Source organism: Myotis yumanensis, unplaced genomic scaffold (genome assembly GCF_028538775.1).
Source record: "Myotis yumanensis isolate MYYU_CA2020_CCGP unplaced genomic scaffold, mMyoYum1.0.hap1 SCAF_9, whole genome shotgun sequence".
Taxonomy (NCBI): Eukaryota; Metazoa; Chordata; class Mammalia; order Chiroptera; family Vespertilionidae; genus Myotis; species Myotis yumanensis.
Genome location: NW_027223760.1, coordinates 15,393,949 through 15,419,744, shown reverse-complemented (window position 1 = coordinate 15,419,744; position 25,796 = coordinate 15,393,949). Strand labels below are relative to the sequence as shown.

At 38.2% G+C, this 25,796-nt stretch overlaps 1 long non-coding RNA gene across 3 annotated transcripts in view; it reads right to left on the bottom strand.

Annotated features, from left to right (window-relative positions):
• The window catches only part of LOC139016789 (uncharacterized), a 72,263-nt gene that overhangs the window by 41,751 nt on the left and 4,716 nt on the right, over positions 1-25,796 (bottom strand). For all 3 annotated transcript variants that reach the window (XR_011472727.1, XR_011472726.1, XR_011472725.1), the window contains exons 3-4: positions 14,899-14,974; positions 2,192-2,331 (exon numbers count right to left, since the gene is read on the bottom strand). This is a non-coding gene — a long non-coding RNA (uncharacterized lncRNA). The remainder of the gene's footprint in view (positions 1-2,191; positions 2,332-14,898; positions 14,975-25,796) is intronic.

Sequence of the window (25,796 nt, the reverse complement as noted above, 5' to 3'; positions counted from 1 at the left end):
GGAAAACAAAATGCATCCTATCAAGTGATTCCAAATAAATCAGTAATTATAAAAAATGTGAATAAGCACAGGCTCCTTGTGATTAGAAAAAACTTCTTAGAAATAGACCAAATGCTTTGTAATGAATATGAATACTAATATCATTAGTATTATCATGAATAGGATAAATTGAATCAAAAAGAGAAACTGAAGAAAATAAGTATAATCCTCTTCAAAGGAATTTGGGGGCAAGGTAGAGGAAAGAAGTAACATTGTAGCTTGTGTGAAAAGTAGGGATAAGAAGTCTTTTTTTTTCAGAATGAAGAAAAGTAGGATTATGTGTTCATGGAAATGATACAACAAAAAGTGAAAAAATTTGAGGATGAAGGAAAAAGTGTGGATAATTACTGGAGCAATGTTTGACATAGGCAAGAGGGCCTGGTTATAATTTATAAATCAAGGAATAGTATCTATATATATAAAAGCCTAAGTAACCATTATGACCGGCTGACTAGCCGATCAACCAGTAGGTAGCTGTGATGCGCACTGACTACCAGGGGCCAGATATTCAATGCAGGAGCTGCCTCCTGGTGCAGTGTGCTCCCACAGCCAACCTCCCACAGCTGGCCAATCTCCTGTGGTCCCTCCCCCGAGCTGGCCAGCCCCGATTGGCCCTGATCAGGACTGGGAGAGATGGCCACCATCGACCCCCATCTCCAGCCAGGCCTAGGGACCCCACCCATGCAGGAATTCATGCTCCGGGCCTCTAGTTTTAACCTAATAGTCAAATCATGAAAGTAAGCTTTTTAAGAGGCAATTATAGTTAAGACACAAGTGTTCTGCCTGGCTGGTTTGGCTCAGTTGGTGGAGCATCATCCCATGTACTGGAAGGTCACCAGTTCAATTTTCAATCAAGACACATGCCTGTGTTGCAGGCTCAATGCCCAGTGTGCAGAAGGCAGTCAGTTGATGTTTCTCTTTCATTAATGTTTCTTTCTTTCACTCTCGCTTCCTCTCTTTGAAATTAATATCTTATATAATAAAAGTCTAATATACTAAGTATCCAGTCATCCAGTTGGCCATTCAACCAATCAAAACATAATATGCTAATGATATGCTAAGGCTGCTCAACACCTACTATGATATGCACTGATCACCAGGGGGGCAGACGTTCTGACAGATAGGTTAGCTTACTGCTGGGGTCTGGCCAATCGGGACTGAGCGAGATGGGCTGGACATGCCCTGGAGCCCTCCCATGGTCCCTCCCTGGCTGGCCAACCTCCCATGTCCCTCCCCAGCCCCAATCGTGCACTGGTGGAGTCCTTCGGCCTAGCCTGTGCCCTCTTGTAATCCAAGCTGAGGGAACCTCCTACCGAGTGCACAAATTTTGTGCACCAGGCCTCTAGTAAACATATAAAAAGATACAAGTGTTCTAATGTTTGATGGTACAACAAATATTCTTAAATATTAATAAATTAACAGGCAGGCTCAAGATAGATATAAATATTTTATACATATATACACAAATATATGATTGATATAAACATTAGTAGGTTTTAAAACAGAAAAATGAAGGCTTTATTTTGACTTCTATATTCTTTAGAAATATTTTTTCAAATATTTGAATATTTCAAATTTTCAGACCATTTGAAAATTATTACTATGTATACATCATCACTATATTAGAAAAAAATGAGCTTATTTTTATGGCAATGAATTATAGTACATTTTATCAATGGAATGTAAGGATGAAATTACATAGAACAAGAAAAATTTATACATGTTGACAAAGAAAGTTGTTCCAATATATTATTAGGTGAAAAATATGTATTAAATTCTAAATACATACCTTTGGGTATAGGACTGAATTGGGAAGGTGAGAAAAAAATCAATTATCAAGTATCATTTTTAAAAATCACAAATATTAATTACAATATAATTATATTCTTAAGTAATAAGGCTTCATATAAGTAATAAAAATTCTAGAAGTTAGAGGTTTCTGAGAACTATTTGAATCACAGGATAAGGATATATGCCATTTTAGAAGATAAAAAGCTTTTTTCTTTTGAAGCTGGAATAAGGTCATGGAACCTCCATTAACTTATAGCAATTTGAACACTTTCAGTGACATCTATTACTGACCATTGAGGAATGAGAACTTACCTTTCATTTAGAATTTCTGAAGATTTTTGAACAGTAGGTCAGATCTTACCTTTCTGCACTCATTTCCTGTGCGTTTCTGTATTGACTTTCTGTGCAGCATTTGCTATGACCCTGAATCCCTCCATGTGAATTATGAGAGTAGCTTTGATCATTTGACAGGGCCATCGCATGTATTTAAATTCCATTAGTCTGTAAATTAAATATAAGTTGACAATTTTTATTTTAAAAGAGAAATGTTTTAGACGTTTCAGATTGAAATTATAATAATTACCACAGTGTTATAAAGCTGCCCCATCTATGTTTTGAAGCTACGTCTAGCTGTATAACATAGAATTGAAACCCAGACTCAGGTGGTAGAGGTTAATTAAATCTTCCTGGTTTAATTTAATATTTATCATCTGTGTGGTTTATAAAAATAATAACACATGTGTGCTTCCGTTTCCTCACCAGTACTAGTAAGTAGGAATAAAAATAACACTTAATTTATAAGGTTATTTTTAAATCAAATTAGTTGATATTTGTAAAGTGCTTCAAAAAGATCTTGGCAGATAGTAAATGCTACATAAAGTGCAAAATCAACCTACTAAAATATGAATTGATAGAAAAAGTAATAGTTAATGTTAGGCAATGTAATACGTTACATTAGACATGGTCCAAATTTACTTTAGTCCATTTCCAATCGCAAACTTCAAATTTTTAAGAAGTCAAATTAATTTTATGAAAGTAGATATTGATTGAATGGAAATACACACAGATATCCACATGCACACACACACATGTATTTCCATGTGTTTTTATTAAATTAAACAGCCATCCTCCCATCTCATGTTATCACAATGCTGATAAGCTCATGCTGCAGGACAATTTCTGCAAATGAGAAAAGAAATCTAGCATGTTCTAAATATCAAACACATATTTGGATGAACTAAAGCATCAGGTAACTAGTTATGAGTTCATTTTAAAATATGGTTCCAAACCTAGTTATAAGGATCATATGAGGATTTTTAAAAGCTCAGCTATTCAGACCCTACCACACATTATGGTCCAGAATCTCTAGATCTCTAGGGGTGGGGGCCCTAGAATCCCTTTCTGATGAATGAATGAATGAATGAATAAATGAATGAATAAATAAATAAAACCTAACAAAAACAAACAAAGAAAACCTTCTACACACCATAAAATTAAAGCACATGTAGGCACCTGCGGCTAACAGAATTTTTAAGAACTCTTTCAAATGCTTCCTTTTATAATTGTTTATACAGGAGTGTGAATCTCTGTGTAAACTAACAACCAAGTATTATTGTGGAGGCGAAACGTAATGCTGTCCATCTCACCTATGTTTCCCGTTCCATCCTTAATGATCCAAACACTACCAACTTCAAATCCTTGTCTACAGTGGCCATCGGTCCCCCTGTGCTCAATTTGTATGGTATGAGTAATATGACTCCTATGGCTACAATGGCCTTCAGAGAAACAGTTTTCATTGTAGCAACAAACTAAAATTATAGCTGCTACCAAAATAGTATCTTGAGTTCAAAAATCAACATCAGATGATTAGGTCATTGCCCAGTGATCTGTTGCATTTGAATATAGCAATTAAGCTATAGAAGATTGAATTTTTTAAAATATATTTTTATTGATTTCAGAGAGGAAGGGAGAGAGAGAGAGAGAGAGAGAGAGAGAGAAATATCAATGATGAGAGAGAATCACTGATTGGCTGCCTCCTGCACGCCCCCTACTGGGGATCGAGCCCACAACCCAGGCATGTGCTCTTGACCGGAATTGAACCCCGGGACCCTTCAGTCTGCAGGCCGACACTCTATCCACTGAGCCAAATCAGCTAGGGCTTGATTTTTTTTTTAAGGGAAACATGTAGGGGGATTGCCCTTGTAGTTCAAAATGGGCTAGTGACAAAGCTCATTTTTTTGGGGGGGTGGGGGAGGGATACAGTGAAAGGAGGAAAGAATGTACACTTTTACATGATTTGGCAAATAATGATTTCACACTCTTGTCCTATTATTTATTTTCTAGCTTAAAAAGACACAGCTACATCATTAATAAAAAACAAGGTATGTGACTATTAAGAGGTATTTTGTTTAAGAAATATGAGATACAATATCTCAGTAGGCAGATCACATAAATCTTCCTGCTTGCTGCACGGATTTTGTACAAGTTGCTGTTAATGCAATTCAAGTAAGTTATATGCAGGTGGCTTATTGGGAGGAGTTCCCACTGAAGTGCCGACAGACATTTCAGAAATTCTGCCACGGGTACCATTCATAGTCCAATCAACTATAAATATCTTTCTTTAACCAGTAATAGGGTCTAATTGGTTTTAGATGATCATGTCTTTTATCTCTTTTCCACAAAACTTCTGGAAATATCCTGGAAAGGGATCTTCAGTCTTCCTTCACAGAATAATAACTCTACTGGCTTCTATGGGAATAACATTGTTTTCACACAAAAGGATTTGGAGCCTTGAACATTTTCATTCTTGTTCTAAGATATGTGTCAAGAAACAGAAATGAGTTTGTATTTACATGATATTTTACTAGTACTTCCTTCTATGGCTTAGTAATCTTTCCCATTGGGGTTCACAAAAATTTATTTTTCTTTAGCTATATATACAATTTCCTTGACTCTCATTTAACTGTTCTGTTTAGAAAATATATTTTTAAGCCAACGTGGTGCTCTTTTTAGATGGTATTTTACAAAATCACCAAGTTAATTCAATAAGAAAATTAAAGAGATTCAAACAAATTGTTTCCTCTCGTGCATCAAAACAATGATGTGATCAGACAGCACACACTTTATATTGACTGTATATCGGCATGGCAAAGGCAAACTTGACATGGTACTTTATTTTATTGTAGCCTAATTCGCTTGTTTTCATACTTAGTTTTGATACTACCCTACTCATAGAGCAGCATAAAAAAGTGCTATTCTAATCTTAAGCGAGCTCCCTGCTGGGCTTTTCCAAACTTGATGTTCAAGCTAAACAAAAGTCTGGTGGTCTCAATTAGGCAGATGGGGATCTGGTGCCAATAGGCTCTCAAAAATCACTCATAAAATAAAATTTTATATTTTTATTAACTAAGTGCTTAAATAGTACAATTTTGGAAGACAATTAAGAACCACTTATGCTGATGTAGTGCCATTTGTTTATTTTCTCCTTCGTTTCCCTTGCCCTAGGAGATGTATCAGCGAACATATTGCTATGAGAAATGTCTGAGATTTTGTTGCCTGTGTTTTCTTCTAGGATTTTTATGGTTTCACAACTTATACTTAAGTCTTTTATCCAATTTGAGTTTCTTCTTGTGTGTTGTATAAATTGGTGGTCTAGTTTAATTTTTTTGCATACACCAAAAAAATTTTCCCAACACTATTTATTGAAGAGTCTGTCTTTTCTCCACTGTATGCTTTTGCCTCCTTTGTCAAATATTAATTGAGGGTAATGGCTCGGGTTGATTTCTGGGTTCTTTGTTCTGTTCCATTGATCTATATGCCTGTTCTTATGCCAGCATAAGACTGTTTAAAAAGACAAAAATGGGGAAAGGACCTAAATAGAGACTAAAAAAGTGGACATACAGATGGTCAAGAAACATGAAAAAATGCTCAAAGTCACTAATCATCAGAGAGATGCAAATTAAAAGGACAATGAGGTATTATCTCATACCTTTCAGAATGGCTACCATCAATAAATCAACAAATGACAAGTGCTGGCGAGGGAGGCTGTGGAGAAAAGGAAACCCTTGTATATTGCTGGTGAGAATGCAGACTGGTACAGCCACTGTGGAAAACAGTATGGAGTTTCCTCAAGAATGTCAAGGGGGGATAAAAAAGGAGACATATGTAATACTCTTTGTAATACTTTAAGCAATAAAACAAAATTAAATATTGAACTGTCATTTGACCCAGTGATCCCACTGCTAAGAATATATCCTAAGAACCCTGAAACTCTAATTAGAAAGAATATATGCACCCCGATGTTCACAGCAGTGCTATTTACAATAGCTAAGATCTGGAAATAGCCCAAGTGCCCATCAGTAGATAGGTAGATAAAAAATCCTGTGGTACATTTACACCATGGAATACTATGCAGCTATAAAAAAGCAGGATCTCTTACTATTTGAGGTGGTATGGAGGGACCTGAATAGCATTATGCTAAGAGAAATAAGCCAGTTAGAGAAAGACAAGTATCACATGATCTTATTCATATGTAGAATATAATGAACAAAATAAATTGATGAACAAAATAGTTCCAGAGACATAGAAGCATAGGACAGACTGATGAATCTCAGAGGGAAGTCAGGGGTGGGTGGGTGGGTGGGGAGATATTAAGCGGGGAACTTTTATTCATATATGCATACCCATAGACATAGACAATAGCGTGGTGAAGGCTTTGGAAGAGCAGGTGAGGGGGGGAGGGGGTAAATGTGAAAAAAAAGGGGGCCATCTGTAGTACTTTTCACAACAAATATCATTTTTTTAATAAAAAGAACCACTTGTGATTGTCAAGTCTGTCATAGCAGAACAATGTATCTGTCCAACCCTAGATGTACTGTGATGGTGGACACACTTACTCTTTGCAAAATCAGAAAATAGTGATTATTTGATTCATGAAAGGGCAAACTTGACATGATTCTACACCTGTTGTAAGAGCAAATAGGTCCTGCAGAGAAACCCTAGGCAATACTCTGCTTTTAAATCTCCTGTTATTTGAGCACTGGATAGAAATTTGAGTTCATTAAATCTCTGTTTTCTATCTGGCATTTGCTGAAAATATGTTTCAAAATTTTTTATTTTGAATTAACTACTAGCTTCATTAAATAAAATAGTCAATAGTATATCCAGTATTTTAATAATCTGAAAGGATTTTATAATTATACTACAGGCCCGGTGCATGAAATTGTGCACTGGTGGGGTCCCTCAGCCTGGCCTGCACCCTCTCGCAATCCAGGACCCCTCAGAGGATATCTGAGAGCTGGTTTCAGCCCAATCCCTGCAGGCCAGGCCGAGGGACCCCACAGGTGCATGAATCCATGCACCGGGCTTCTGGTATGCATATAAGATCTTTGGTTAATCTCTTCCCGCCCTCCCCCCTCACCCCTTCCCTCTGAGATTCATCAGTCTGTTCCATGTTTCCTTGCCTGTGGTTTCCGCTCCTGCATTGAGTGTTTGCCCGTTGGTGGTCAGTGTGCATCATAGCTACTGGCCTGTCGGCTGGTTGGCCAATTAGTTGGTTGCTTAGACTTTTATATATATATAAATATTTTTGTTGTAATTACATATGTCATTAATGTAATATCCTTGTAGATTTTCTACGACCTGCATGAAAAATAGTGCAATAGACCCTCCACTCAGTATTTATTTATTTATTTGGGGATCTTTAATACTTTTCCAGAAATGGATTAGTCAGTGTGTGATAATTTTATAATTTCTTGCAGTGGAATTGTAATTCTCATGCTTTTAAAAACGTATGTGGTTACTACGTACTCTATACCGTACACATAGGAAGAGGAATGACACTGTGGAACACTGTAAATTATACTGGCTGAGCTTTAAATGCTGTACAAATCTACCTTGGCTGAACCCCCACCTGCTGTGGAGGACAATACTAGATATGAAAACTGTTCTGGAATTCCAACAATGAACAAACTCAGAAAGAATATAGAACATCAGCTAAAAAAGAACTGAAGAAAGCACATCTCCCCTTTCCCCCAAATAGCTTAAATGCAATCATTCAAAGACATCTATGAATATTAACACATAAATATTTTAAATAATAATTAAGGAGAATAATAAAAATTCAATTAATTATATTTATATAACTAAAGACAGTTTCCTTGTAGAAATGCCCAAATCCCTGTGATCTCACAAGTATATAAATTGAAATCTAATATTTCTTCACATTTACCATAATTTAAGATGTCCTGGAGAAATAATTTGAGCACTCTATGTAAATGAAAACCATATTCCAAAGTAAAACACGTATATGCAAAAGAGTGACTAAATATGCAAAGAGAAGGCAATAAATTGAATGTTATAAAAATTAATGTTTTACAATAAGTAGCATAAGAACTTACCAGTAAGTGTTTGAAAACAGAGTTTTCATCTCAATAAAGAAAACCCCATAACACTTTCTTTGGAAAGAATAAGGTATCTAGAATATGGGAGAAGTAGGTGGTAATGGAATATAGTGTATATTTTCTTGTTATGGATAAATACAAAATGTGAAAATTGACTAGTAGACAGAGGTATATCCAATTCACCTTGGCCCAAATCCCTAGAAATAACTGAAGGATGTAAAATAAAATAAAAAGCTGAACTTATAGATTTGAATAAAAAAGGAAACCACAGGTCCAAACGGACAGGAGCAGACCAATGGGGAAGATAATGGATATGATTGGCCAGAGTTATCCCTGAGCCAACAGTGGAGTGTTGCCTAAATTCACTAAGCAAATCAACATTAAAAATATTGCCCTAACCGGTTTAACTCAGTGGATAGAGTGTTGGCCTGTGGACTGAAGGGTCCCGGGTTCGATTCCGGTCAAGGGCATGTACCTTGGTTGCGGGGACATCCCCAAGAGGGGGTGTGCAGGAGGCAGCTGATTGATGTTTCTCTCTCATCAATGTTTCTAACTCTCTATCCCTCTCCTTTCTCTCTGTAAAAAATCAATAAAATATATATATATATTTTTTAAAAAAATATCAAGCAGAGTGGATGAGATACTGGTTCTCAAAAGTAGGATTAGTGAGTGTGAGACTCAGAGAAAGAGACAGAGCTCCTGAATGGGTGACGAGGGTAGGTGAATGGAGAAGCGTCTCAGCCAGAGAATACTAGTACTCACTATCTGTCTTAGGGGCCTAACAGTATGAGGCACATCATAGAAAAACAAACACTAAAGAGAAACATTAGTGAGCCCAAGACTTCGTTCAAATTAGTGTACATTCTTCTTTGACTATTGGTGTTTTGTTTTTGTTTTTTTTTGTTTGTTTGTTTGTTTTTTGTTGTTTGTTTTTTTTTAGGTGAAGAGCATATGAGTTTATTGTACTTTAATGGCTAAATGAAGAGGAAAAAATAATAAATACTGCTCTCTGATGGAGCAGGACATGGAAAGTGCGTCTGTCCTCTGGCTTTCAGGTTTAGTGACAAAGAGAGAGAGAGAGAGAGATAAAGGAGAACCCAGACAAAGCAGCCAGTCACTGGGCCTGACTCTCTCTAGGCCAAAGTTGGATATGAGTGTATCCATTTTGAATTGTGGCTGGAACAAATTACCGAAAATGCAGTGGCTTAAAACAACATAAATGCACTACCTCACAGGTCTGCAGGTTAGAACTGTGTTACTGGGCTAAAATGATGGTGACGGTAGGGCTGTGTTCATTTCTGGAGGCTATCAAGAGAGAATCTACTTCCTTGCCTTTCAAGCCACCCACTTTCCTTGGCTCACAGCCCCCTTACTCCATCCTCAAGACCAACTTTGTATCTCTCTAACCATGATTCCATAGTCACATCTCCCTTTGACTTCTTGTTTTTGTTTTCAAACCAGCACTCAGACCCTCTACTGACTATGGTAACATCTTATTTTTCTTTGGAAAATCCTCCTTTCTTTCTCTCTCAGTTTCTCTGTTTCCTAAGGTCTCTAAAGCTACAGCTGCTGCCCTCTTGAGCCCACGAGGAAGAATATTTCTGCTAAGGAAGACATGCTCAGAAAAGCTTAGCTAAGACATATTAAGAACAAGTTCTGGTGCTTTGAAAGGGCATCAGGTCCATCTGAGTCGTCAGCAGTACTCTTGACATTCCATTTAGATGGATTTATAAATTGCTTTTTAGACCGAGGCAGTGTGAGCGAATTATTTGCAGCAGACATATTCTGACTAATACATAGCATAAAGGCAATAGATAAAAGTAAGGAAGAAAAAAGTTCAAGGGACATGAAAATACAAAATTTCTAACATATTTTCTAATAGAAACTCCAGGCAAACATTTTTTTAATGCAGAAAAGAAAAAAATCAATATTAGCAGAATACAAAAAGAAAAAAGAAATCAGGATCAACGAGGCACTAAGCCAGATGAATGAATGAAGACACAACACCCAGATGTGCCATTATAAATTTTAAACTGGATAGGATTAAAATATTCTAAATTCCAAACATGGACATTTGTTTGCTCTGTCTGACTTCATTTTTCAAACCCATTATTTACTCTGAAAGATACTTCTGTTTGGCTTCTAAGCCCAATAATGTAATACCTGCCCTAGTCCTCTCCAAAATTCTCTAAGGATTTTTGTTGAATATCCTTGCCTTCTATGCATCTCTCTGCCTCAAATATTTGTGAAGTTAGGATTCAAGCTCTAAATATTTACCACATTCAGTTTGATTCACTTGTTTAGATTAACCTCAGTTCATTCAATTTCTATCTGTCACCTCCTATTAGTTTCGGCCACTCACAGCTTAGGTAATCCCCACATTTCATTCAAATTTCTCAGACCATACAATAGGAACTATACTGTTGTCAGTACATTCTCTTGATGTGGATAATTAAGTTTTCTAAGAAATTCAACTTATTGTCTGGTTTAATCATTTTGAGCTACTGGAATCTATAACAACTGGCTTCTGAATCCTATATAATAAAAGCATAATATGCTAAGTGTCTTACTGATCAAGATCGACCACTTGACCAGTCACTATGATGCACACTGACCACGAGGGGGCAGATGCTCTGACCAGTAGATTAGCTTGCTGCTGGGGTCTGGCCGATCAGGACTGGGTGAGAGGGCCAGACATGCCCTGGAGCCCTCCTGTGGTCTCTCCCCAGCCAGGCCCATCGGCCCTAATCGGGACTGGGCGAGATGGTCCCAATCGGCCCCCATAGCCAGCCAGGCTGAGGGAACTCACCCGTGCACAAATTTGTGCACTGGGCCTTTAATGTCAGAATAATAAAGTTATTATAGTTTCCTAGTTTACTGGCAACATGTACATTAAATGTGTTTATGATCATTTTAAGAAATTCTGAAGTTATAATGTTATAGTTATATTCTATAAGAAAACTCTAGGCATTCTGCCAAATATTCTATGATTTGGCTGATATTCAAGAAGAGCTTTTTGGGGCACGATTTTATTACTCTATTCTACATGACATTGATTTGCCTTTGAACCCAACTAAAAGTCCATCATTCCATAACTCAAATTAATGGGTATAAAGATAAGAAATTTCCTTACCATAGCAGTATGTCCCTCAATATTTTTATTTATAAATTTGTTGAATGCTCAAAACTCATCAATGTCTCTGAGCATTTAAAGGAATAATAAGAGCCCTAGCCAGTTTGGTTCAGTGGCTAGAACGTCAGCCTGGGGACTGAAGGGTCCCAGGTTTGATTCTGATCAAGGGCACACGCCGGGGTTGTGGGCTTGATCCCCAGTAGGAGGCGTCTGGTAGGCAGCCAATCAATGATTCTCTCTCATCATTGATGTTTCTATCTCTCTCTCCCTCTCCCTTTCTCTCTGTACTCAATGAAAATATATTTACAAATAAAAATAAATAAAAGAATAACACAGGATGGTACAAAAATGTGTACATAAAGGCAAACTTAATATAAATAGACTATCAGGGGAGTTTCCCATAGAATATAAACCACAGGTTTCTTTTCATTTTAATCTTGCTTATCTGGATTGCATAACTTCTTAATTACTTAGGATAGTATTTTGTTCAAAAAGTTCAACAATTTAAAAATATAGTCATAATAGGTAACTGGACTGTACATGTCTGAATACCTTAGATTTCATATGCACATATATTTGGTCAAGATTGTTTATGATGCCACTTGTTTTCAATTAACCACCTAGAAGCAATACATGTAAAAACAACAAAAAAAGACATAACCCTAGGTAGCTGAGCAATGCTGACAATAATTGAGAGTTTTAAATTGGTTCCTCTTGCCCAGGCTGGTGTGGTTCAATTGGGTGGGCATCATTCTGTGCATCCAAAGGTTGCTGGTTTGATCCCCCTTCAGGGTATATGCCTGGGTTGTGAGGCTTGATCCCCAGTAGGGGGTGTGGAGGAGGCAGAAGATCAATGTTCTACTCTCACATTGATGTTTCTCTTTCCCTCTCTCTCTCTCTTTCTCTCTTTCTCCCTTTCCTTCTAAAAATCAATTTAAACATCTTTAAAATGATTTCTCTCCCTCGAATATCCATTTTTGAATGCTGAGCTATTCATCAAACAAGTGCTCTGAGGATAAACTGAATTACATAAGACAGTCACCGTTGGCGGTCACCTAAGAGTCTACTACCGCCCACTAATCAGTGTCTAGATAATGTGGCTAAGGTCTAAATTCTCTCTAACAAATATAAATTGCATTTTTTCTATACTGCACAGTACATTACATTTTAGTAGACAGAAGAAGTTGAAGGAGGAGAAAGAGAAAAAAGAGATGAGTTTTCACAACTAAACACACCCATGTAATCATTCCTTACATGAATAAAAAGAACATTTCTATCACTCAAGAAAAACCTTCAATGCCTCCTTCACTCACTGCCACCCACAAGGATAACCACTATGCTGACCTCTAACAGCACAGATTAGTTTTACCTGTTTTTGTCCTTCGTATAAATGAAATCAGAAGATATTGAACTGTGTCTGGATTCTTTCAATCAACATTATGTTTATGAGATTCAGTTCTATTGCTACACATAATGGATCTTCCATTCTATTTGCCATATATCATTCTATTATGTGGATATGCTAGGATTTAATTTTCCATTTTACTGTTGATAGCTTTTTTGATTATTACAAGGAGTGTTGCTGTAAAGATTCTGATATTTTACTATATTATTCTATTTTTATTTTGGCATGTCCTTTGAGTATATACCTAGAGTAAAAATTTTAGGCTATGGAGTGTGCGTATGTTCAGCACTACCAAATATTGACCCAAAATTATACAAAGAATTTTATACTCTCACCAGCAGTATATGATAATTTGGATTGTTCATCACCAGCAACATTTGTACTTTACTGTCCATTTTTAAATTTCACTGACTTGGTGGGTATTTAATGATATTACCACAAAGTTTTGATTTCTTCCAGGACTATGTTCAGTGGAGTATTTTTGCATCTTTTTGTCTGCTTGGAATATTCTTTAGCATGAAAACTTTATAACAATCATATCTTTTGCCCATATTTCTATTGTGTCTTTTCTCTGACAGAGATTTATGAGAGTTTCTAAAATATATTACAGATACTAGTTTCTGTTATATTATGAAAATATCTTCTCTCAGCCCTGCCAGCGTGGTTCAGTGGTTGAGTGTCTGACCTATGAACCTGGAGGTCACGGTTGGATTCCCAGTAGGGGCACATGCCTGGGTTGTGGGCTTCATCCCCAGTGTGGGGCGTGCAGGAGGCAGCCCATCAAGATTTCTCTCTCTTCTCTCTCTCTCTCAAATCAATAAAAAATATTCATCATTATGCTAAGTGAAATAAGTCAGAAAAATACAAGTATCACATGATCTCACTCATATTAGAATCTAAAGAATAAAATAAGCCCTAGCCAGTTTTCCTCAGTGGTTAGAGCAATGACCTGAGGACTGAAGGGTTTCTGATTAAGTTTCAGTCAAAGGCATGTATCTCGGTTGCTGGCTTGATCCCTGGCCCCAGTTGGGGTGTGTGCTGGAGGCAACCCATCGATGTTTCTCTCAATCTGTCTCTTCCACTCTCTAATTTTTTTAAATTGATTTCAGAGAGGAAAGGAGAGGGAGAGAGAGATAGAAACATCAATGATGAGAAAGAATCATTGATTGGCTGCCTCCTGCACGTCCCCTACGGGGAATGAAGCCCACAACCCCAGCATATGCCCTTGACTGGAATTGAACCCGGGACTCCTTGGTCTGCAAGCTGACACTCTATCCATTGAGCCAAACCAGCCAGGGCTCTTCCACTCTCTAAAAATCAATGTAAAAAATATCCTTGAGTGAAAATTAACAAAAAAGTAAAATAAAAATAAACAAACAAAAAAACAACAACTGATGAACAAAATAGACCCAGAGACAGAAACATGGAACAGCCTGATGGATCTCAGAGGGAAGGCATTAAGTTGTTTAATGCAATGTGCCTCAGTGCAGTTTCTTCTTGTTTCATGTGCATATTTACTAAAATTCTTGGTTTTGAGTTTAGAATTTTTGTCAATTTTTGAAAATTACAGGAATTAGTTCTTTTTTTCTGCTGCCTTCATTCCCAAATTTCTCTTTCTGGGACTTATACAAATATTAAGGTGCTTAACATTGATCTACAGCTCACTGATGGAACATAGTTCAGTTTGTTTTTCTTTAGTTTGGATAGCTTGTTTGAATACAATATCTAAATGTGTTTTTATTTTATTAATATCATTTGGTGTTGTTTTTAAATATCATTCAGTGTTTCCTATGTGTAAATAGATATTCTTTGCCATATATAAATTTAAAAAGCAATTTTGTATTTTTAAAATTAAAGCTGTCTCCTAAATTGACCAAGTTTAATCTCCCACAAAACTTGGAACTACCACTTTGTGGAAGGAACATATAAATAAATAAACTGCCACTTGTGGAACATAAACTCTGAAAGAAAATGTTATCTGTGCCATGATGTTAATGTAAAGTTTGTGTGTGTTTGGTATCTTGTCTCAATTATAATTATATCACACTTGAGTTGGTTTCCTCTCTTCCCACTTTCTTTCAAATATCAGAAAATGTCCACCCAAAGTATATTCTCTTCTTTGTCTTTACCTTCAAAAGTTACTGGTGCTCTTTCACCTTGAACAAGAAACCATCAACAGGTGTGAGGTGTGTTTTTAAATATTTCCTTGAAATAAAGAGAGACAAAACATTTTCATCACTATAAAATAAACAAAAATAAGCTTGACATAGGTTTGTTAAAAACAAGAATATCTTCAGCTCTATGAAGTTACATAATATAAAGATTTCCTCAAGCCCTTTTACAAATTCCTTCATGATTTGTGTAGAAATATCATTATCAATCCATTAACCATGTCATTTTTAAACAATAAAAATGATACTCTTAAACATAAAACCAATGCTATCTTTTCTCTATCTAGGCCATTTCCCAAACTGAAAGAACCTTGTCCATAAGAATGTAGCATATCTTGTGACTAATGATTTCAATGAGTCCTAATAATTTTTATAAATGTTGAAGCTTATATTCCTGTGCAAAGTCACCAAAAATTTTTCTTGTTCTATTCAAAAGTTCCATTATTACTATATGAGATTCTGTGTTATTTATTTCTGATTGTTGGGCTTTGTTAAAAAACAACCACTAGCTTTGCAGGTTCTCATCTATAATAATAAAATCATAATATTCTAATTAGACCAAATGTCCTTCCGGACAAAGCTGAGGCTGCGAGGGAAGCCTGGGTCCCGGGTGCCAGAGGGAAGCCAGTGTCGGCAGCCGGGGGAAGGAAGGCCTACTCTTGCACGAACTTCATGCATCAGACCTCTAGTAGACAATAATTTTTGCTGTCTTGCTAGTCTTTCAATCCCCTCAGCCAAACTGTGTTCCTTCAACACATCTTAAAATATATCAGTGAGTCTATAAACATAACTCCTCTTCACCGCTTAAATTATCATACTTGGATGGTTTATATCCTCTACTTAACTCCTCCTATATATATATTTGTTGTTCCCCACATGTAATCTAAAATAAATGCATGGCCCCAAATGATACAGGCATCCATTTGAATTGCTCTATGGTTCTGGCACCATAAGATGCAGAATCTGGTGTGTTAAATAATTTGAAGACATTGATCAAACTATATTTCCACATGGAGATTGAGCAATGCTAGGGACTAATTAATGGATAAAAAAGTACTCAAACATGTATTAACGAAACCTGAACAAATTAGAATCAAAGGTTGAAATAATGAACAGACCTGTGTGTGTCTGAATTAGATTGTACCACAAGAAATTACCAAAAAAAAGTCACTATTGGTACTTAAGCTAACAATTCCTTTATTCCTCTCACCTACTTTATTATGTAGTCCTATGAATTCTTTACCTCCAAATAAGTCTTAAATCTTTCAATTTATTTCTATCTATACTACTCCAATAAAAAATTATTCAAACATAAATGATTATGAAAGCCTTGTAAACAATCTGAAATAATATAAAAGGATAATCATGAGAGTCTTGAAAAGTGAAATAAAGTAATGATTTAAGCATAATAGAACACAGAGTAAGCTTTAAGAGCCAGATAATATTCCCACTTTACATGTTTGTCTTAGAGTATATTTTAGTTTGAGACTATGGTAGATTTAAACAAAAACACACAAATTTTTTCAACTCTCCTTTTTAATGGGAGATGGAGAGCTAGAAGATCTAAAACATTGTAAGGCAGAACAATAGAGAGGAAGAAGAACATCTAAAGTAGCACTGATGATAAAAGCAAATTGAGAATGAAATAAATGGTCACTTTTTTTTTTTTTAAATATATTTTATTGATTTTTTACAGAGAAGAAGGGAGAGGGATAGAGAGTTAGAAACATCGATGAGAGAGACCGATCAGCTGCCTCCTGCACACCCCCCATTGGGGATGTGCCCGCAACCAAGGTACATGCCCTTGACCGGAATCGAACCCGGGACCCTTCAGTCCGCAGGCCGACACTCTATCCACTGAGCCAAACCGGTTCGGCTAAATGGTCACTTTTTGTCGTATTCTAGACTTTATATTTTAATTTTATTTCACCATTCTTTCTGGAAATAGACTATACCTTCTTGTCATTGCAACCATTAAAAACGAAGTGATGTATTTAGATAGAGATTTTAAAGATAGATTTATAATAAAGTAATTAAATAAAATAAACGGTATAGTAAAAAAATTGAATCTTCTAAAAGATCATCTTAGAAAGATTTTTGTTTTTTAAAGATTCTTGTTGAAGAATAAGCAATAGTGTATACATAAGGAAGTAGCAAAGTAGAGTGGAGAGTCAGTAGGTCTTCCCTTGGTCTCACTTTATCTTCTTTCTCACAGTTTTGCACTTGCACCCTTTAATAAGATATTATCACCTAAACTCCTGTCTCCAGTTTTGTTTCCTAGAGGACCAAAGTTAAGAAAATAACCTTTCTGAATTGTAAAGAATATTTTTTTAAAAAAGAGAAAATTTAATTCTTGTGTCCTGCAATTCAAGGTTACTTAATTCAACTTAGAAACGGATCCATTTTCCTGGATTTATTTAATACAACTTCTCTCATGAGCTCTCTGCTAACACCACAGGAGACATGCAGCCTGTGCCGCCTAACCCACCAGGCCATCTTTTGAATTTCACAGGACAGAGATTAAAATTCATGGTTTCCAAATGGAAACCGTAACCTGAATTCTAATCGGATAAACAGAGCACAGAAGCCTATTGATTAGAGATAGAAATTTCTAGACAGAAAATTAGGTCCAAGGTGTATAATTGGGCATGATTGCCAGCATTGCTTAATAGACTTTGGATTTCAATCAAAACAAATAAACTAAGAAGCTGATAAAAAACTTCAAAGTTATATTTTTGACAAAAGTTTAAGGAAATTGTATTTTTAACTTCTTCTACACAACATCTTTCCTTACAAAGCAGTTAGGCTATATCTGCCTGCCCAACTGAACCATGCTTACAAGATATCGCTACTGAGAATTACACCTTGCAAAATAGAAGGCCATCTGCATGTTTACCTCCGGTATGTTCAAGATGGGTAAGAACAAATAGGGCATACAGATTATGTAAAAATACAAAACAATAACAAAAGCAACAAAAACAAAATTTAATTTTGTTAGTTTAAGAATTCCTTTCTTTTCTATATTTTAGGATAATGTGCTATGCATGAGTGATGCCATGTAGATTATATTTTGAGGCTGAAAAGAAATACAATTTAACTATAAGTTATCAGTTGCATATGACTTACATATGTGCTTAACATCACCCCCAAAATTCTGAATTTGAATTTAAATGTTATAACTAAATGACACTATGATCAGTCCTTTGGAACCAAATATATACAGGGGTAGGCAAAAGTAGGTTTACAGTTGTGAATACACTACAGTTTATTCTTATACTAGAGGCCCAGTGCACAAAAATTTGTGCACTTGGTGGGGAAAAGGGGGGGCCCTCGGCCCGGCCTGTGCCCTCTCGCAGTCTGGGACCCCTCGGGAGATAACGACTTGCTGGCTTAGGCCTTCTCCTGGGTGACAGAGGGCAGGCCCAATCCCTAGGTACAGCCCCTGGTCGGGCTCAGAGCAGGGCGGATTGGGAGGTTACGATGCCACCCTCAGTCATGCTAAGGGTAGGGCCGATTGGGGGGTTGGGGCACCGCCCCCTGTCACACTCAAGGCAGGGTTGATGGGGAGGTTGAGGCGCTACCCCCTGTCACGCACAGAGCAGGGCCTATCAGGGGGGTTGGGGCACTGCCCCCTGTCACACACAGAGCAGGGCCCATCAGGGGGTTGGGGAGCTCCCCCCTGTCATGCACAGAGCAGGGGCGATCAGGGGGTTGAGGATCTCCCCCCTGTCACTCACAGAGTAGGGCCGATAGAGAAGTTAGGGCACCGCCCCCTGTCACACACAGAGCAGGGCAGATCAGGGGGTTGGGGCACCGCCCTCTATCACCTGCAGAGCAGGGCCGATCAGGGGGTTGGGGCGCCGCCACTGTCACACTCAGGGCAGGGCCAATGGGGAGGTTATGGCTCTACCCCATCACACACAGAGCAGGGCCCGTGGGGGGGGGGGGGGTTGGGGCGCTACCCTCTATCACCCACAGAGCAGGGCCGATCAGGGGGTTAGGGCGCCGCCACTGTCACACTCAGGGCAGGGCCGATGGGGAGGTTATGGCTCTACCCCGTCACACACAGAGCAGGGCCTGTGGGCGGGGGGGTTGGGGCGCCGCACCCTGTCACACACAGAGTCACAGGGCGATCAGGGGGTTTGGGCGCTGCCCCCTGTCACGCTGATCTGGTGCCAGGAGGCCTCGAGGCTTCGCTGATCCCAGTGCTGGGAGGCATATTACCCTTTTACTATATAGGATAGAGGCCTGGGGGCAGGCTGGTTTGCCCTGAAGGGTGTCCTGGATCAGGGTGGGGGTCCCCACTGGGGTGCCTGGCCAGCCTGGGCGAGGGTCTGATGGCTGTTTGCAGCTGGTCACACACCCTTCAGGGTGGAGGTCCCCACTGGAGTGCCTGGCCAGTCTGGGTGAGGGGCTGAGGGCTGCTTTCAGGCTGGTGGTTGTTGACTGAAGTTCCCAACTGCTCCTTTTTTTTTCTCTTTTTTAAATTTTATTCTGGGCCAGCTTTAGCTCTGGCTCTAGCTCTGAGGCTTCCGCTGGTTTGTTTGGGTTTTATAATCGAAACAATGTATAACTCCAGCTCTGAGATCCCGGGGTTTTGTTTAGCTTCTATATTTGTTACAAAGTTTCTTAGAGTTGCAGCTCAGAGGCCGGCAGCACAGGCGGGGAACGTTGGAGTCCTCCTTCACTGCAGCAAGCAAGCCTCATGTTCACTTCCAGCTGCCTGGCTGCTGGCCGCCATCTTGGCTGACAGTTAATTTGCATATACTCACTGATTAGCCAATGAAAAGGGTAGCGGTCGTACACTAATTACCACGTTTCTCTTTTATTAGTGTAGATATTAAACTTTTTTTCCACACAAATAACTATAAACTTACTTTGGCCTGCTCCTGTATAAGTCATACACACACACACACACACACACACACACACGTATAGATGTGTGTGTGTTTGTGAATGTGGTCAATCAATAAGTATAAACTATAAGTAGTTCTTTGTTTTTGTTGTTAAAGTGCTCTTTGTTGGTTGCATTGAGGGTTATAAAAATGGAGGCTAGCCCTAGCTGGTTTGGCTCGATGGATAGAGCGTCAGCCTATGGACCAAAGGGTCCTGGGTTCGATTATAGTCAAAGGCATGTACCTTGGTTGCAAGCTCCTCCCTGGCCTGGGCTCTGGTTGTGGCTCATGCAGGAGGCAACCAATCGATGTGCTTCTCTCACATTGATGTTTCCCTCTGTCTTTCCCTCTCCTTACACTCTCCCTAAAAAAAAAATCAATGGGAAAATATCCTTGGGTGAGGATTAACAAAAAAAATAAAATAAAAATAAAAATGAAGGCTATCTTCTAGAATCTGAGAGTCAAGCCAGTTGAACAGAAATGTCAAAGAATCAAGAAAACTGTCATCAAGTATTATTTGCACCAAAAACTCAGCTATACTTGAACCAGTACTGCCTCTAAATTTCTTAGGTAAGAAAGGTAATGAATTCTATTATTGATCTAGCTGATGTGAACTGAATGCCCTAAAACTGGGAAGTAGAAGGATTTAACTCATAAAAAAAACCCCACACAAAAACACCAAGATAAGTAATTTGGTACATTAAGTTAATTTGCTATGTTGGCGATTAATCTCTTTAGTCACTGGGACTTCTAAAGAGCAGTGTATTACAATAAGCCAGAAATATCCTCATTTTCCTGTGGTCTCATCCATCACTTCAATAGTAAACAACCATATACCATGGTTCTTCAAAATATTTAATTAACATATTAATTCTCGATGGCATTGTAAAAGTCACAAAGATGTTTTGCTCTCCTCTTATTATGTAGAATAAATACTCAATGAAGGCAAACTATATATATATATATATTTTTTTTAACTTTCACAGAGGACTTATGATAATAATGTGCTTATTTGAATATTTAATATATTCAAATGATTATCTTTTACACTAGAACAGAGGGTTCTTTTAAATAGTAGCTGTTGAATGACAAAAAAAATAATAAAAACAAAAATCAACTATTTCAGACATGTTTATTATAACGGAGTCCTCTCCCCATTATGGCTACAGCTGAATCTCCAAACTCACTGGGTTTGGTTTACTTTACCTTCAAACTCACTGGGTTTTGGTTTACTTTACAATGAATGTAGTTTCAATATCTTCATGTTTATAAAAAACAACTTGCAATACATTCTATAATTTGGGGATTATCCTAGGCCCATGAGCCAGAAATATTATACTTGGGCAGTTTTATAGCCCCTGGGAGTATAGATAAATAAGAAATGGCTTGAAAGAATATCGAATTCTAGACTGAAAAAGTCTAAGAATTTAAATGGCTTGCTTCCTTCAAATGCATTCTCTGGTAAAACTGGAAGAATGAAAATTCAATTTTTGTTTTTTGAGCACATCTACTGAACTAGCTATCACACACATACATATACATAATTTTATAACAATTTATCACTTTAATGGCTACCAGTTCCACTACAACTGGTCTCCTCATGATGTACTGTGAAGACCTTATTTTTATTTATTTATCCTTAAATATCACACTGTGTATAAGGTAAGGGCATGGTTGCTGTTGTCAACTGGAAAATCTGGTGGGGAAGAAAGTGGTAAGTAGGAGGGAAATAAGAGTTCTACTCTGGCAACTAGTTCAGAAACTCATCAGTCAGGAGGCCAAGATTATTGTTATCATCTACTATTTGAGGACATTTGTTTCTTATTTAATTAATGAGTTTCTTATTTAATTAATGAGAAATATCTGTATGCTATTTGGTTGTGGTAGTTCTTTAACTTTAGAGAGGAAATGACACATAGATTGCCAGAGCAAACAGAATATATTTGATTTTTTCTTTATTGAAGAGTAGATATTCTTCCTAAAATTTAATTATCTAACATATAATAGATTCTATATTTTCTAGTAAAATTCGATATATGCAGACATTTAAATAAAACTTCATGTTGAGAAAAATCTATAAAAAATATGACAGTTATACACATTCCAGGTAATACTAATTAGAAATTATTAAACACACACACACACACACCCACACACACCCACACACACCTGAGCTTCCTCTTTGCTTTAAATAAAATTTTTCATGATTTGAGAACCTGAAAAATGTAGTGGAATTTCTATTTGTAACATTAAGTTAGTAAATTATACCTGTGATTTACTTAAATATAATTAAATGGAATGATCTTAGTGCATCCATAAGAACTGAATTCTAGTATTAAATGACATATTGGGGGTTTTTAATTCATTGTTGGAAAGAACAGATTTTTAAAATTAATATAAAATAAATATTTACAAACATTTTCACATATAATAAAAATGACTTAACATGTATTAGTTATACAAATGAATACATACATACATACATGTGTAAACAAGACAAGCAAAGTAGAGTATGAGTTAGCTACTTGCTTGAAATGTTCTAGCCATGTGCCTCTACTTAAGTGGAGCTTTATCAGGAAGCTTTATCAGGAAGCATTGACAGTCATGGCTATGTATTGTTTCTGTTTTCCTTTTGTGCCTTTAAAATGATATATTAATCTTCGGCACAAATATTACAATACTCATTTTAGCATTATAAAACTTCAATATTCAAATTAAGTCAAAATAACTAATTGCTTTATATTTATATTAATCATAATTAATTTGGGCTGAGGGAAAATTGTAAATGATAGCATATATGACTTAAGAAGACTTTCCTCCTGACTTATATAGCTTTTTAGCCATAGCAAATCACTTAACTTCTCTGATTTTCAGTTTCCTCACTTGTAAATCTGGAATTAAAATGTCTTTCCTGCATCTTTCTTAGAATTTTCTGTGAAGCTTGCATGAAAATATGAGAGTGAGAACACTTTATACACTGAAAATATCATGTAGATGTGAGGTGCTGACATAGAGCAAAATGCTGTACTAGACAATAAGTACTAGGCATTAGTAAGTCCTCAGAACACTTTTTATATTAATAAGATTCTAGACTTGTATGTCTATTTATTTCACCAGGTAGGGTAAATTTTCTGTCATTATTTCTTCAAATAGGTTTTCAGTTTCTTGCTCTCTCTCTTCTCCTCCAGGTACCCCCATGATGCAAATGTTGGTAACATTTGAAGTTGTCCCAGAGGTTCCTTACACTATCTTCATATTTTTGGATTCTGTTTTCTTTTTGCTCTTCAGATTGGGTGGTTTTTTTTTCCTCCCTCATATTCCAAATAACTGATTTGATTCTCAGCTTCCTCTACTCTACTGTTGATTCTCTGTAAATTATTCTTCATTTCAGTTAGTGTATCCTTCATTTATGATTGGTCATTTTTTCATGTCTTTGATGTTCTCACTAATTTCCTTAAAATTCTCATTAAGTTCAAAGAAATACAGAGAATCCCAAACAAGAGGAACCCAAAGAGGCCCACACCAAGACACATCATAATTAAAATACCAAAGGTTAAAGACAAAGAGAGAATCTTAAATGCAGCAAGAGAATAGCACTTAGTTGCCTATTAGGGAGTGCCCATATGACTGTCAGATGATTTCTCAACAGAAACTTTGCAGGCCAGAAGGGAGTGGCAAGAAATATTCAAAGTGATGAACAGCAAGGACCTCCAATCAAGATTACCATACCCAGCAAAGCTTTCATTTAGAATTGAAGGTCAGATAAAGAGCTTCAAAAACAAGAAAAGGTATTACAAGAAATGTTAAAGGGTATTCTTTAATAATAAGAAGAAAAATATTAAAAATAAAAAAAATTAAATGGTAATAAATACATATCTATCTACAATTGAATCTAAAAATAAATGCACAAGGAATCTAATGAACAAAATAAACTGATGAATAAAATAGAACCAGAAGCATGGAAACATAGAACAGACTGAGAATCTCAAAGGGAAGGAGGGGAGGGAAGAGATTAATCAAAGAACTTACATGCATACATGCATTTCCCATGGACACAGACAATAGGTGGTGAAGGCCTGGGGAGGGGGCAGGATCCAAGTGGAGGAGGGAAATTGGGTGGGGGAGTGAGGGAACATATGTTATACTCTCAACAATCTAATCTAATAAAAGACAAACATGCAAATTGAGCATACCTTCACCATGCCTTAAGCCACTCCCACCAGCCAATCAGAGCAACTATATGCAAATTAACCCAACCAAGATGGCGGCCGGCAGCCATGGAGCTGAAGCAAGCAGTAGGCTTGCTTGCTCCAGTGATGGAGGAAGCCAAGCTCCTGGACAGCTCTGAGCTCCACTGAAGGCAACAAAGTTTCAATTATAGAAGATAAATAAACCCCAGATACCTGCTTTCAGCCAGCCGTGGCCACAGAGCTGGAGCGAGCAGGAGCCGGCACTGAGCTCCACAGAAAGCAACAAAGTTTCAATTATAGAAGGTAAATAAATCCCAGAATTTAAAAAAAAAAGAAAAAAGGAGAGGCTGGGAGCTTCCATCGCCAGGGGGCTTGGCCAGCCTGAAAACGGCCCTCAGTCCCTCACCCAGACTGACCAGGCACTCCAGTGGGGACTCTCTACCCTAAAGAGGGTGTGGCCAGGCTGAAAACAGCCATCAGCCCCTCACCCAGGCTGGCCAAACCTCCATGGGGTGAGGGTCTCCACTGGGAGGGGGGGCTTGACCAGCTTGCAAACAGCTATCAGCCCCTCACCCAGGCTGGCCAGGCACCCAAGTGGGACCCCCACCCTGATCCGGGACACCCTTCAGGGCAAACCAGCCAGCCCCCACCTGTGCACCAGGCCTCTATCCTATAAAATAAAAGGGTAATATGCAAACTGACCCTAACAGCAGAAAGACTGGGAGTGACTGGTCACTATGAGACACATTGACCACCAGGGAGCAGACGCTCAATGCAGGAGCTGCCCCCTGGTAGTCAGTGCGCTCCCACAGGGGGAGCTCTGCTCAGCCACAAGCCAGGCTGATGGCTGCCAGTACAGCGGTGGTGGTGGGAGCCTCTCCTGCCTCCTCAGCAGCACTAAGGATGTCTGACTGCAGCTTAGGCCTGCTCCCCGCTGGCAAGTGGACATCCCCTGAGGGCTCCTGGGCTGCCAGAGTGATGTCTGACTGCCAGCTTAGGCCCAATTCCCCAGGGAGCAGGCCTAAACCAGCAGGTGGTCATCGCCCAAGGGGTCCCAGACTGCGAGAGGGCCCAGGCCAGGCTGAGGGACCCCCCCGAGTACACAAATTTTTGTGTACCGGGCCTCTAGTCTCTATATATAAAAGGCTAATATGCTAAGGGTCCCTCTGCCCATCCGACTGGTTGCTATGACATGCGCTGACCACCTGGGGCAGACGCTCAACGCAGGAGCTGCTGAGCTGCAGTGACTTGGAACGTCAGTTCTCAGGTGATGCACCCCAAAACCAGAGAGGAGGGAGCCCAATTCCTCACAGGGTTGTGTGATTCCACCTTTGCCTGTGGGTTATGTTGTTGCTGGGGCCCTGTCAGCCTTGAATCTGGTTTAGTGCACACTTGCATTTGTGTTTCACACCTTATACGACAGCAACTTTGCAGAGTGCCCACTCGCACTCTGGGACCCCTTGGGGGATGTCAGAGAGCCGGTTTCGGCCCGATCCCCGAAATGCCAGGCTGAGGGACCTCATGTGCCAGAGGGACTCTGCTCACTTCGCTGGCATGAGGGCGTGTCCTGCCTGTCTCACCCAGTCCCGCCCCACTGTCCACCTTCTAATTACTTTCCTTTCAATGTGCATGAATCTGTGCACCGGGCCACTATTAAAGTTATAAAGAAAAAAAAGATCATGCATATGCTGAAATAGGAATATTAATTAACATTGAGAGTATTATATTATTCTTCCTTCCTATTTGAAAAAACTTTGTTTTTCCTTTCCCT